General features: G+C 47.1%; 1 long non-coding RNA gene across 2 annotated transcripts in view; it reads left to right on the top strand.

Moving 5' to 3' along the window:
- LOC116274415 overlaps positions 1-10,722 on the top strand; it is a 63,838-nt gene extending 53,116 nt beyond the window's left edge. The window contains exons 1-3 of one of the 2 annotated variants that reach the window (XR_004183022.1): positions 1,733-4,336; positions 7,759-8,005; positions 10,048-10,722. This is a non-coding gene — a long non-coding RNA (uncharacterized LOC116274415). Of the gene's footprint in view, positions 1-1,732; positions 4,337-7,758; positions 8,006-10,047 lie in introns of those variants that run through there. The other variant, XR_004183023.1, reaches the window with a different exon arrangement.
- Positions 10,723-13,692: the final 2,970 nt, after the last annotated feature.

Genomic DNA, 13,692 nt, shown 5'->3' with positions numbered 1-13,692 from the left:
CTGCCTCAGCCTCCGAAAGTGCTAGGATTGCAGGAATGTAACACCATGCCCAGCACCTGACCTTGATACTTTTGAAGAGGACTAGTCAGGTGTTTTGTGGAATGTTTCTTCATTTGGGTTTGTCTGGCTTTTATTCATGATTTGATTTAGATTTGGGGGAAGGACATCAGAGAGGTGATGCATCCTTCTGAGTGCATAACATGTCTTATTACTGGTGACATTGTTACTGATTCCTAGCTTAAGATGGTTTTTGGCTGGGTGCAGTGGCTCACGCCTATAATCCTAACACTTTGGGAGACCAAGGTGGGAGGATCACTTGAGGTCAGGAATTCAAGGCCAGCCTGGACAACATAGCCAGACTCTGCCTCTACAAAAAAACCCTCCAAAATTAGCTGGTCACGGTGGTATGCACTTGTAGTTCCAGCTACTCTGGAGGCTGATGGGGACCATCACTTGAGCCCAGGAGTTTAAGGCTGCAGTGAGCTATGATCACACCACTGCACTCCAGCCTGGGCAAGAGAGACCCGGTCTTAAAAAAAAAAAAAAATTGTTTTCTTTCAGATTTGTCCCCTGTCAAGTTACAGTGGAGTGTAGAGGTTTCCTTTTTTATAGTTAGTACATACTCAGAGGCTATGCAAATGTCTTAGTTTTTCTTAAACTTTTGCCCACTATTGTTAGCATTCACTGATGGACGTTGCCAGCAGTCTAAGTGGTGCATTTCTAGCTCTCTCATTCCTCCCACATTTATTAATTGAAATTCTTCTGTAAGGGAGAATTGTCCCTTCTATCCCAGTTATTTGTTTTTTCAGTCATGTATTTATATCAGTATGGACTTATGAATATTTATTTTAACCTTTAAGCTATGTCTAATACTATGTTTATTTCTCTTCTTGCTCAAATTGTTCTAGCTTTGACCATTGGGACCTCTTTCAGGTTGCTTTCTGTGCCCTTTTGACATGACCCCATAATCCTGACTTGGTTTTTTTTTTTTGAGCACTTACTTTCTTTTTATTAAAAAAAAAAAAACTTTTAGGATCAGGGATACATGTGAAAGTTTGTTACACAGGTGAAGTCATGTCACGGGGGCTTGTTGTACAGATTATTTCGTCACCCAGGTATTAAGCCCAGTACCCAATAGTTGTCTTTTCTGCTCCTGTCCTTCCTCCCACCCTCCACCCTCCATGCTCAAGCAGGCCCTAGTGTCTGTTCTTCCCCCTTTGTGTTCATGTGTTCTCATCATTTAACCTCCCACTTATTAGTGAGAACATGTGGTATTTGGGTTTCTGTTCCTGCGTTAGTTTGCTAATAATAATGGCCTTCAGTTCCATCCATGTTTCTGCAAAGGACATGATCTCATTCTTTTTATGGCTACATAGTATTCTGTGTTATATATGCACCCCATTTTCTTAATCCAGTTTGTCATTGATGGGCATTTAGGTTTATTCATGTCTCGATTATTTTACTTCTATTTTGATGAGGTTTCAGAAGGAAGCAGAGAAGTAGGTGTTCAATACATTTTTATTTGTATTGTTTTTTTGAGTCAGAGTCTTACTTTGTTGCCCAGGCTGGAGTGCAGTGGTGCGATCTCAGCTCACTGCAACCTCTGCCTCCTGGGAGTGATTCACCTGCCTTAGCCTCCTGAGTAGGGTGGTCTTATGCCACCATGCCTGGCTAATTTTTGTATTTTTAGTAAATGGAGTTTTTCCATGTTAGCCAGGCTGCTGGTCTTGAACCCCTGACCTCAAGTGATCCTCCGCCTGGGCCTCCCAAAGTGTTGGGATTACAGGCATGAGCCACCGCGCCCAACCTCAATACGTTTTTCCTAAACCTTTTTGATCGTGAAGATTTTCTTTGTTTCTTATGATGTTTTCCATTATTTTAATTTAAATTAGCTGTCATCTAAACAAATAATCTCTACAGTGGACATCTGTTTGAGGGAGTGCTTCCAGTTCTCATCCTTCTAAGAACAGTAACCTGAATTTACTTCCCATCCTTACTCATGTGTGCTTGGGGGCCATGATTAATGTTTTTTTGGCAAGAGACCCCTGTTATCCCTCCCACCCCCCCTTGCTTGATGGCTTAATTTCGTTTGCTCTCACCATTTGATTTGATTTGATGGCATATAGCATGAGGTTCCCAAATCATTTCTGCTTGTTAAGCAAGCATATATTTCTGGGATTGATGTTTTAATTTAATGAAACACATTCTAATGAGGGTCAGCTGCAGCCATGAATTTTTTATGAGTGATTTGCTGAAAAGCACATCGCCTGGTAACATTCTGTGTTTGGCTGAGCGAGTCTGAGAGAGAGTCCTGGTTCCAGCTCATGGGTTGAGGAAGAAACACAGGGCAAGATTCTGCCGGCCGTGGCATGCCTGGCTTTCCATGCTAGGTGCTATGTCAGCTTCTCTGCTTCTGTGCTGGTGGCTTATCAGATGCCTTCTTCCCTGGGTATGCATAGGAGTTATCCAGCCCAACAGAGGAGGAGACAGTGGCCTAAGAGGACCCCAGTTTGGTGTTTGCTCCAGGGCTCATCTTCAGGATATAGCAAGGCAGATAATGAGGAGGGACTTGCTTGGTGTGTGTGTGTGTGTGTCTGTGTGTGTATGTGATGTACACGTGTGTGTTGAAGGCCAGGGTGGGTAGGGGGCCACACACAGTCCAGCAGTCTTCAAACAGGCCCTGATGTCCCAGCCAAGCAGGGGCACAGGATGGCTTGACTCTGCTTAAGGCTTCTAACTCAACCCAGTAAACGTTACACCTATGCTAGTGGCTAGCCCTAGTTCCATCTGGGACCTGTGAGAAGTTACAGAATCAACCATCCACCTCCACTCAGCTTAGTTGACCTGGGGTCAACACAGCTGGTATCCTGTCTAGAAGCCATTGTCCTTGAATGTGTTTCCTGTAGCCCCTGTAACAAATTGCCACAAACTTAAGGCCTTCAAACAACAGAAATGTATCCTCCAAGTTAAGAAGATCAGATGTCCAAAATCAGTACCACAGGGCTGAAATCAAGGTGTCAGCAGGGCCACACTCCCTCCAGAGGCTCTAGAAGAGAATCTCTTCCTTGCCTCTTCCTGGTTCCAGTGGCTCCCAACATTCCTTGGCTTGTGGTGGCATTGCCCTATTCCTGGGCCAGCACCTTCCAATCTCCCTCTGCTCTGTCTTCACCTCAACTCTTTACTCCTGCATGTGTCTATTGAACTCCCTCTGCCTCCTTATAAAGACTCGTGGTTGCATTTTGGGCCCACTTGGATAATCCAGGCTAATGTTGCCATCTCAGAAGCCCTAACTTGATCACATTTGCAGAGACCCTGTTTCCAAATAAATTACCATTCACAGGTTCTAGGGATTAGGACTTGCTATCTTTGGGTGGCAGTCCTTAGCTTACAATAACCACTACCACCCTCCCCCCGCTTTTTTTTTCCTCCTCGGTAAAGTGCTGATTTGATCCTACTTGGCCAATACCTATATTTCAGTGTGTTCAATTCCCCTATGCCTGGATCATCCAGGGCTGTGGCTTGGTTCTGACACATGACATGAACGGCATTTTCAACAAGTGGCCACCTGGGATATGCTTCCTTCCCCAACAAAGAGAGTAGTATGCACAAAGAGTCCTCCTGCCTTTTCCTCTTTGCCCTGGGTGCTGCACTGCGAGGGCGTGATTCTTGGAGGTGATATAGCCATTTTATGGTCATGGGTGGATGGCCAAGAGAATCGCGAAGGGTATGGCCCAGCACCAGATGGTGCTGCTGCTGCCTCTGCGTCTTTCCAGCTCAGGCCACTGAGACTTGGGAGTTGCAGCCAGAAGGCTGTCAATGGACCCAGGATTCCCCTGGGAGGCTCCTTTTGCCTTAGCGGACCAGCTGGCATTGGCCTGAGTGGCTTTAGCGGGGAAGGCAGGACCAAGATGGCCCCATCTGGACCCAGACTCATCTTTTGGAGAATTTCTTGGATCTTTCGTCAGCCTCAGTGCATTTGGGCAGCTGCCAGCTGCATGGTTTCATGGTGTTTGTGAGCTTGGCTCTCTGGTAGCTGATGAGTCTGAAGAGTAAGGCCAAAGCAAGGAAATCTACATATAGGAGGCACATTTAGGGACACTCATGATCCATTTCTGTTCTCACAGTGGAGAGGAGTCTCCCAGCTGTCTCCAAACAGCCCCTGATGTCCCAGTCGAGCAGGAGTACAGGATGGCTTGACTCTGCTAAAGGTGCCTAACTCAGACCAGCAAACTTTATGCTAGTGGCCATCCCTAGTCCCATCTGAGACCTGTGAGAAGTCATGGAATCGACCGTCCACCTCCACTCAGCTCTATGTCTGTGACAAGCTGTGCTCCAGGTAGGGTACATTCTCACTTGGGTTACTCCCATGGCTGGAAGGGTAATAATGGAAAAAAGCCCAGAGCAGTAGCCTGTGTCTCTGGACCAAGCCAGAGGCCAGCTGGGCCTGTTTGCTTGGCTCTAGCTGCAGAGCAGATCTCGGGTATTGCCCAGCACAGGCTATGGAGAAAACATGGTGATGAGCATGTGTCAGACAGAGGCTGCAAGGAAGAGTCAAGGGGAATAGGCCCAGTGAGTACAGGAGTGAGAGGACGGAGGGATTTGGCCTGGAGAAGAGAAAGCAGAGAGTGTCTCTGGTATAATTATTGCTGCTTTTGCTCTGTGTGTCTCCCATCCCCCCAGGAGACAGAACGTCCAAATATCAGATAACTGGTTAAAATTAAAGTGGAGTAGTAGTATATCAATTCAGAATACTTTCAGCCTCAAGAAACAGAAAGCCAACTAATAGCACATTGAATAAGGGTTTGTTTTATATACAACCAAGAATATGGGAAGGGGCTGCCATTGCATGGAGTGAGAAGCTGAAGGTCAAGGCCCCCCTCATGGCTGCAAAGAGGCTGCCATAGCTCCAGGCATGCAGTCTACGTTCAAGAAAGAGGGAGGGAAGTTGGTAGCAGCATCAGGAGAACAACAGCTTTCTCTTCTTCTCCATGCACACCCCCTTCCCTGCCACCAGCACACTTTCCCTGTGTCCCTTTGGTCAGAGCTCTGTCACTTGGCCACCCTTAGCTGCAGAGGAGGCCAGCATGGTGAGTGGTTGGGGGCTGGGGATGAGGCCTGGTTAGATAACCGATAGTGTTGGCACAGTGCTGCTTAAGGAGCCTTGGTGTCTGGGCACCTATAGGAAGAGAGCAGACAACCATCTTCACTGGAGCCATGGACCCTGACAGGGAGGTTAGGAGGGCATCCAGTCCCATCCCTGGGTGTGTTTTTGGTTTTTCAGATCCCCTACGTGAGCATGCTGGAGAGTCCACCTTGGTTGTCCAAAGATAAAGCACATGAGACAATGGCTTTCAAAGTGTGTGCCCCAAACCAGCATCATCAGCATCACCTGGGAATGTGTTAGAGTTGTAAACTCTTGAGCCCCACTGGAGACTTATTGAATCAGAAACCCTAGAGTGAGGACCAGCTTTCTGGGTCTGAACAAGCCCTCTAGGTATGAGGCATGAACATGTTTGAGAACCTTAGACTTAGGATTTCTGAAATATGACTATCTCTGGGGAGGGAAGGGAAAGAAAAGGGATAGTAAGAAATTCATGGCCGGACACAGTGGCTCATACCTGTAATCCTAGCACTTTGGGAGACCAAGGCTGGTGGATCACGAGGTCAGGAGATCAAGGGCATCATGGCTAACATGGCGAAACTCTGTCTTTACTAACAATACAAAAAAATTAGCCAGGTGCGGTGGCGGGCGCCTATAGTCCCGGCTACTCAGGAGGCTGAGGCAGCAGAATGGCGTGAACCCAGGAGGCAGATATTGCAGTGAGCCGAGATTGCGCCACTGCACTCCAGCCTGGGTGACAGAGCGAGACTTCATCTCACAAAAAAAAAAAAAAAAAAAAAAAAAAAGAAAGAAATTCATTCACATTTGTAAATTATTCCTCTTTTTCTTAAGGTGATCTAAGCTTCTAATTCACGTTCCCCATTAGTGATAATCAGTGAAATTCATGAGGGAATTTCATCTGTCCATGGTTCACATTGGACTAAAGGACGTCTTTGCTGTTTTTTTCCAGCAGACCCTGGGATGGTGGACTTTAGACTTGAATCTTTTGGGAGTTTGTTTACAATGCAGATTTCTGAGCTGGTCTCTGGGGTTTCCTCCAGAGATTTGGATTTAGGATTTAGATCTAGGATGGGCTCAGGAATCTGCAATATGGCAGGTGATTTGGATTCAGGTAATCTGCAAACTGAACCTAGAGAAGTACAAGTACAGAGCTTGCTGTGGAAGAGAGGGTGGATGGAAAGATGGGTGTTTTAGTCGGCTTGGGTTGCTGTAATGAAATACCATAGACTGGGTGGCTTACACGACAGACATCTTTTTCCCCCATGATTCTGAAGGCTGAAAAGAAAGATCAGGGTGCCAGCATGGTCAGATACTGGTGAGGGCTCTCTTTCTTGCTTTCAGGTGGTCACCTTCTCATTGTGTCCTCACATGACAGATAGAGCAAGGAGAGAAGAAAGGAGAAAGAAAAGAGAAGAGAGAGAGAGAGTACTTTCTAGTCTCTCTTTATAAGGGCACTAATCCCATTATGAGGGCCCACCCTCATGACACCATATAAACCTAATTACCTCCCAAAGGCCCCACCTTCAAATACAGTGACATTGTAGAGATATAGCTTCAGCATGAAATTTAGGGGAGGCACAGGTATTAAGTCCATAACATTGGGGAAGTAGGTTCTGGGTGGCTCATCTCCCTTGGGGTATATGAGGGTAGATAGTACTCCCAGAATTCCCTGAGTTATACTCAGAGTCACCATTTGCTTTAGAGAATTCTAGGATTGCTACATAGGCCAGCGAACATTGGGAGATTCTGGGAGTGTGAGCAAGTATTAAGAAAGAGAGTTTGGGATGTGAGATCATGAGTCATAAAGTTAAAGTGGGTGGATGTCCAGTCTTTCTCTCTGAGATCATCTGCTAAATCCCTGAGGCCTCCATGTTTCTGTCCTTAGACTTCTTGTTCTTTCTTTCTGTAATTACTGCTCACTGCTGCCCCTGCCCCACCATCTCATTTGTGCAAGGGTGAAAGATTGAACACCTCTTGGGAGCCTTGGTGGTCAGGGTCAGTGGGGGTAGTGCAGCCTTGCAGAACATGCTGTACTGCCATTGACCATTCCAGGGTTGCTTGTATTTTAGCCAAGACAGTGGGGAGTAGGGGAATCATAGATACAGGGTACAGGAAAGCAGGAGTCAGGGACTGGGGTGATTTTATAAGTGATTGGAAGTGATGCAGGGCAGGTGAGCCCTAAAGTTGGGGCTTAGCCTGGGAAGGATTTTGGCTTTGCTCAGGAACGAATTCAAGAGTAAGCCAGTGGTAGAAGAAACCAGCTTCATGGAGGCGTTAGTGTTACAGGTCTGTGACTGCTCCTGCAAAGCAGGGCTGCCTCGTAGGCAGTGTGTGGAGAACAGCAGCTCAGGGGCAGTGCTGCAGTCCTATTTATACCCACTTTTAATTACATGCAAATTAAGGGGTGGGTTATTCAGAAATTTCTAGACAAGGGGTGGTAACTTCTGGGTATGGCCATGGCAGTGGTGGGCTGTCATGGTGTTGATGGGCGTATGTTATAGAGAGGTGCTTTTGGTGCCTCTTCCCTAATTTAGGCAGTCTTCAATCTAGTCCAAAGTCCAGTCTCATCTCCTACCTCAGAAGTAGCATGCATTTCCACAGTGAGTTCCAAGTTCACACATATTGTCTCCTTTAAGCCTCTCAACAACCCTGCGAAGAAGGTTTTACTCCCAGCATTACAGAGGAGGAGACTAAGGTCCAGAGAGCTGAAGAAGGGCTTCTTCACCAACCAGGAGGAAAGCCGTTTGAAATATTCCCATGTTCGGCTGCTAACCCTGGCAGCTGTCTGCCCCACACTCCTGTTCCTCCATCTTTCTGACACCTTCCTTTCCAAGTGTGGAGTCTATGAGCCATTGAGCTGACAAGCCTGGGGCAGTGTCAGGGGTAAGAGCCAGTCCCTACCTTGTGGGTTTTATCCCATGTTCACAGGGCTGGGGTGGGTGTTGGAGGGAGAGAGGACTGTGAGGGAGCTGGGCAGCCCCTGGATGAATTCATACTCCATCAGCATCATGTCTTCTGTTTGAAGGCTCCCTAGATAATGCGCCTGTGAGGGACTCATATCAGCTGAAAGTTACCTTTAACAACGTAGGCCTTAGAAGGCCAATGAATTAAATTGAAAAGAGAGAGAGAACTGTCCCAGAGCCTAGCATGTTCTTATTGGCATGATCAGTGCAAAAGTGCTCTGCTGGCCATATGGGAAGCCAGGATGATCAGAAGGTCACTCTGGGAGCCTGGAATCAGGACAAGGGGAGCCGGATGAATCCAGCCTGTGATGGCAGGAGTCTGGGACAGTGGGTGCATCTCTACTGCCTTGTGGTAGGGGTGGCCTTGCCTTTGGGGCTGTCATTCTCTGGTTCTGTGCTGATCCACAGCCCTTGGGAGCACACATGTATTAGTGCATTCTCACACTGCTGTAAAGAACTACCTGAGACTGGGTAATTCATAAAGAAAAGAGGTTTCATTGACTCAGTTCCACAGGCTGTACAGAAAGCATGGCTTCCACCTCAGGAGAATCATGGCAGAAGGCAAAGGGGAAGCAGGCACATCTCACATGGCTGGAGAAGGATGAAGAAGGTGAGGGGGAGGTGCCACACACTTTTAAACAACCAGCCCTCGTGAGAACTCACTATCATGAGAACTCATTATCATGAGAACAGCAAGGTGGAAATCTGCCCCCATGATCCAGTCACCTCCCACCAGGCCCCTCTTCCATACTGGAAATTACAACTTGACATGAGATTTGGGTGGGACACAAATCCAAATCCAAACCATATCAACACACTTCTTGTTTTGGGTGGCTTAGCCCAGCCAACCAGGCTACAATCAGAGAGCTATCTTGTCACTTTTAGGTAGTTTGCATGATCAGTTTCTAAGGTATCTGTAAGGACATTGCATTTAATCTTTTTTATTTAATCTATTTATTTGAGACAGAGTCTCACTCTGTCTCCCAGGCTGGAGTGCAGTGGCACAATCCCAGCTCTGCAACCTCCGCCTCCTGGGTTCAAGCTATTCTCGTGCCTCAGCCTCCCAAGTGGCTGGGATTACAGGTGTCTGCCACCACACCCAGCTAATTTTTTGTATTTTTAGTAGAGACAGGGTTTTGCTATGTTGCCAAGGGTGGTCTCGAACTCCTGAGCTCAGGTGATCTGCCCACCTCGGCCTCCGAAAGTGCTAGGTTTAGAGGTGTGTGCCACTGCTCCCGGCCCATTGCATTTAATCTTGAAGTACAAGCCAAGGAGGAGGGAAGGGGTAGGGTGAATGGAGAAACTAAACTGTACCCCCTACAAACTGAGCTGCCTGTCCTGGAACAGAGCTTGCTTTCATCCATGGTCATAATGAACCATGTTGACATGGAACTTTCTACCAAGATAAACCACAGTGTTGAACCAGGTTGCATTATTTCCACTGTTAAAGCAGGTTTCAGTATTAGGGATGCTGATTTCTGAATTTGGGGACTGGGAAATTTGTTCTGTGTTGCCAGGTGGCCTGGGTGTCTAAGTGCCTTTTTGTACCTCATCTTCTTCTGCATAGTGACTGTTGGGTCTCCTGCCTGTGCAGAGGACACTGGAGGTTTGATTTTGATCTTAAGGAATGTTCAGCTGGGCACAGTGGCTCATACCTGTAATCCTAGCACTTCGAGAGGCTGAGGTGGATGGATTGCCTGATCTCAGAAGTTGGAGACCAGCCTGGGCAACACGGTGAAACCCTGTCCCCACTAAAATAAAAAAAAAATCAACTGGGCATGGTGTCACACACCTGTAGTCCCAGCTCCGCAGGAAGCTGAGGCAGGAGAATCGCTTGAAACTGGGAGGTGGAGGTTGCAGTGAGCTGAGATTGCACCATTGCATTCCAGCCTGGGTGACAGAGCAAGACTCTGTCTCAAAAACAAAACAAAACAAAACAAAACATTGGTCTGTTCATTTTAGGTGTTGCCCGTGGTTGAGAATCAGACCCTCTGCCCAGGCTTTGTGACTTTACTGCACAGAAGGCTGCATCAGCCGCATCCGTCATCTTAATACTGCCACCGAATTTCATTTTGCTGTTTTTGTTTGTGAAGGACCTGAAGTGACTTGGATGGAATTACTGCTGGAATAAATGGTATATGAAATGAGAAATCTTTGTCCAGTGTTGCAAGGGGGAGGGAGAGAAGAAAAGAAAGGCTTTGACGGAACCGCTGTTATACCGAATTAATTTCTATAAGACCAGAAAATACAGAAGAATAAGACAAAGCGTCATCCGGTATTTTTCTCCAGATTTACTGAAAAATCAGGCTTTTATCAATCTCCCAGCACCGCATTCAGGCTCCCAGTGATAGAAAGTAGTGGGTCTTGCACCAAACGAAAACAAACTTCTATTTAGTCTAGTCTGTGGCCTGGGTTCCCAGAGGCCCACTACTGGGAAGCATGAGGAAGGGGGCACCTTTCTCCTCAAGCCCCCTTCCCCTTCAGAGGGACCCTTCCTTCCATCTGGTTCCCAGTGTCCTTGTCTTTGCATCTCTTGTGCCATTTAAAGGTCTGCTCTTGGCTGGGCGCAGTGGCTTATGCCTGTAATCCCAGCACTTTGGGATGCTGAGGCGGGTGGATCACCTGAGGTCAGTAGTTCAAGACCAGGCTGGCCAACATGGTGGAAACCCTGTCTCTATTAAAAATGTAAAAATTAGCAGGGCACGGTGACAGGCAGCTGTAATCCCAGTTACTTGGGAGGGTGAGGCAGGAGAATTGCTTGAAACCAGGAGGTGGAGGTTGCAGTGAGCCGAGATCATGCCACTGCACTTCAGCCTGGGTGACGAAGTAAGACTCTGTCTCAAAAAAATAAAATAAAATAAAATAAAAAATAAAAATCTACTCTCTTAGGAAAAGAGCTGACAAACTCACACTGAGGTGTAAGGAGTGGCTGAGGGCTTCATTGCTACCCTGTCTCAGTTTATGTTAATTTTCAATGGTGTAAAACTGAGCTCCAAAGACCAAACTGAAACTGGCTGCACCAGAAAGCAAATTGTGCTTTGTCAGGGCCACTGGCTGTAGGTTTCAGCAATACCATTGTCCTCATAGCCTCACTGTTGGACGGGCCCAGTCTCCTGCTTAGAGCGTTTTTCTCCAGGGCTCTGCAAACTACACATCCTGGGTGATTGCATAATTGGCTGCCTATAGGGGTGCCTTTTTATCTTTTTATATGAGATGGGGAATGTATCACTCTGCCTTAGACTTTCTGTCATCCATCCCACCTGGGAGGGATGGGCTAGTGTTCCCTCTGCTGCCAAACACTCCTGGATCTCAGGATGCAACCTCCAGGGTGTGTGCTGATGCAACAGAACAATAGCAACAGGAACCAGAAACATGGAATCCAGGCCAGCCCTCGGCAGGAGCACCTGCCCTTGACCTCCCTCGCAGCACTTCTGCCGGCTGTTTACAAAAACTGCACCTGCTCTAATGGCTGATGGTCATGCTGGGAGAAAATAATAATCTAAGCCATTAGAGAGAGAGAAGAAAAGAAAGCCAGGACAGGGAAGGGAATGATCCATCCTCTGCTCTATTTTCGTCTTTGCTCCACACTCACTGAGTGTCCTTGAGGGAATTGCCTGAGTTCTTTGTCTTGGTTTGTTACTGCCCTGGCAAAATCTCATGCGTCACCTGCCAGAATGCCCAGGGAATCTCTTGGCTCCCTGATAATGCACAAACACACTGCCACATTCTTTTTGGGCTTCCGGAGAGTTGGAGGTAGGGTCAAAAACCACAGGAGTGGAACTGAAATGCGCCCATTCTTCCAATCGTAGGTAGATTGTCTCCTTCTTAAAATTGCCTTTGAAAAATATCTCTATTGTCTCTGTATGTAATGTAAGTAGGCGTTCCCCCCGCAAGTTCAGGGGAGTAGCTGACATTTGTTGACTGTTTACTGTATGTGCGAACTTTGTGTGCACCACTTCACTTGATCCCTGTTTTTGAGATGAGATAATTGGGGCTCAGAGGGGTGTAGTCATTTGCCTGGGATGGAGCAGGAAGATGTCTGGAATAAGGGCCATCCCTGGGTAGATGTGATGGCTCATGTTTGTAATCCCAGTGCTTTGGGAGGTCAAGGCAGAAGGATTGCTTGAGACCAGGAGTTTGAGACCAACTTGGGCAACATAGTAAGATCCTGTCTGAAAAAAAAAAAAAAAAAAAAAAAGCAGGGCAATAGTCGTGCACGCCTGTAATCCCAGCTACTCAGGAGCCTGACATGGGAGGATGGGGGGCCTGCTTGAGCCCAGGAGTTTGAGGCTGCTGTGAGCTATAATCAGACCATGGAACTCCAGCATAGGTGACAGAGTGTGACCCTGTCTCAAAAAACAAACAAACAAGTAAACGGAAAACGGCCAGCCCCAGCACAGAGCTTAGGACACAGCCAGGGGCTCAATAAGTAATTAGTGGCTAAATAAGAGTTTGGGAACTTTTTGGGGGTGTTTTTCCATGCACCTGCCTCTTAATGCCTCAGTTTACTCACTTATCGAATAAGAGTGTGGACTAGATCTTTGTGTGTAATGGAGATGAGTTAGGGGTCACCCGTTTCTATCCCTGCTGAGTTTGAAATCACTTGAGAAATAAGCACAATGGAGTGAAATGGAGTGAAAAATATCCACTTTATTTATTGAGAGAAGCTGGACTTAAAGGCGTGGCTTAGATCCATGGTCACAGTGAGTCTCCTACTAATCCACTCCACTATTAAATGTATTCCGCACAGAGCACATTCCATAAGGCAGAGGGCAGAACAGCCACACCCTCTCTCTGAGCAGGCAGAACTGTCAAGAGAGAGCCCAGAGGGACTGAGCCAAGAACAGTTACTTTCTTCTGCAATATTTCAGGCATGGAGGGGACTCTGGTTCCAGCGTGGGAGGCAGGGAAAGTGAGGGGTTGGGAAAGAGGTCTCTCCCAGAAGCCTTTCACATTTCCATCTGGTTGCATTCAGAATTTATTTATTTATTTATTTATTTATTTATTTAGAGAGACATGGTCTCACTCTGTCTCCCAGGCTGGAGTGCAGCGGTGTGACCATAACTCACTGCAGCCTTCAACTTCTGGGCTCAAGTGATCCTCCTGCCTCAGCCTCCTGAGTAGCTGGGAATACAGACATGCTCCACTATGCCCAGCTAATTTTATTTATTTTCTTTTGTAGAGGTGGGGTCTTGCTATGTTGCCCAGGCTGGTCTCAACCTCCTGGGCTCAAATGATCCTCCCACCTCAGCCTCCCAAAGTGTTGGGATTACAGGCATGAGCCATCCCCCAACTGCACCTGGCCTACATTCAATATTTATTATTAAATGCTGGGCTAAATATTGAAAGGTGGGGAAATGCAGGTCTCCCCAGCTCTATGAATGACTGGGATTCTGTGTTTGCTCTGGCTTCCAAATGGGATAATAAAATGATGCCTGTCTGTACAGTTAAAGGCCCATTTATATCACAAGGAGGTTGTGGTCGGCAGCCTGTCTGGTGACTCCTGGGGTCCCTGCCTCCAGCATTCCTACCTTGTTAATCCCCTCCCCTTGAGTGTGGGTGGGACCTATTGACTCATTCTAATAACTGTAATGCAGCAGAGGCTAT

The sequence above is a fragment of the Papio anubis genome, chromosome 4, assembly GCF_008728515.1.
Source record: "Papio anubis isolate 15944 chromosome 4, Panubis1.0, whole genome shotgun sequence".
Taxonomy (NCBI): domain Eukaryota; kingdom Metazoa; phylum Chordata; class Mammalia; order Primates; family Cercopithecidae; genus Papio; species Papio anubis.
Note: the sequence above shows the minus strand (reverse complement) of the source record. Positions and strands in the feature narration are given on the sequence as shown.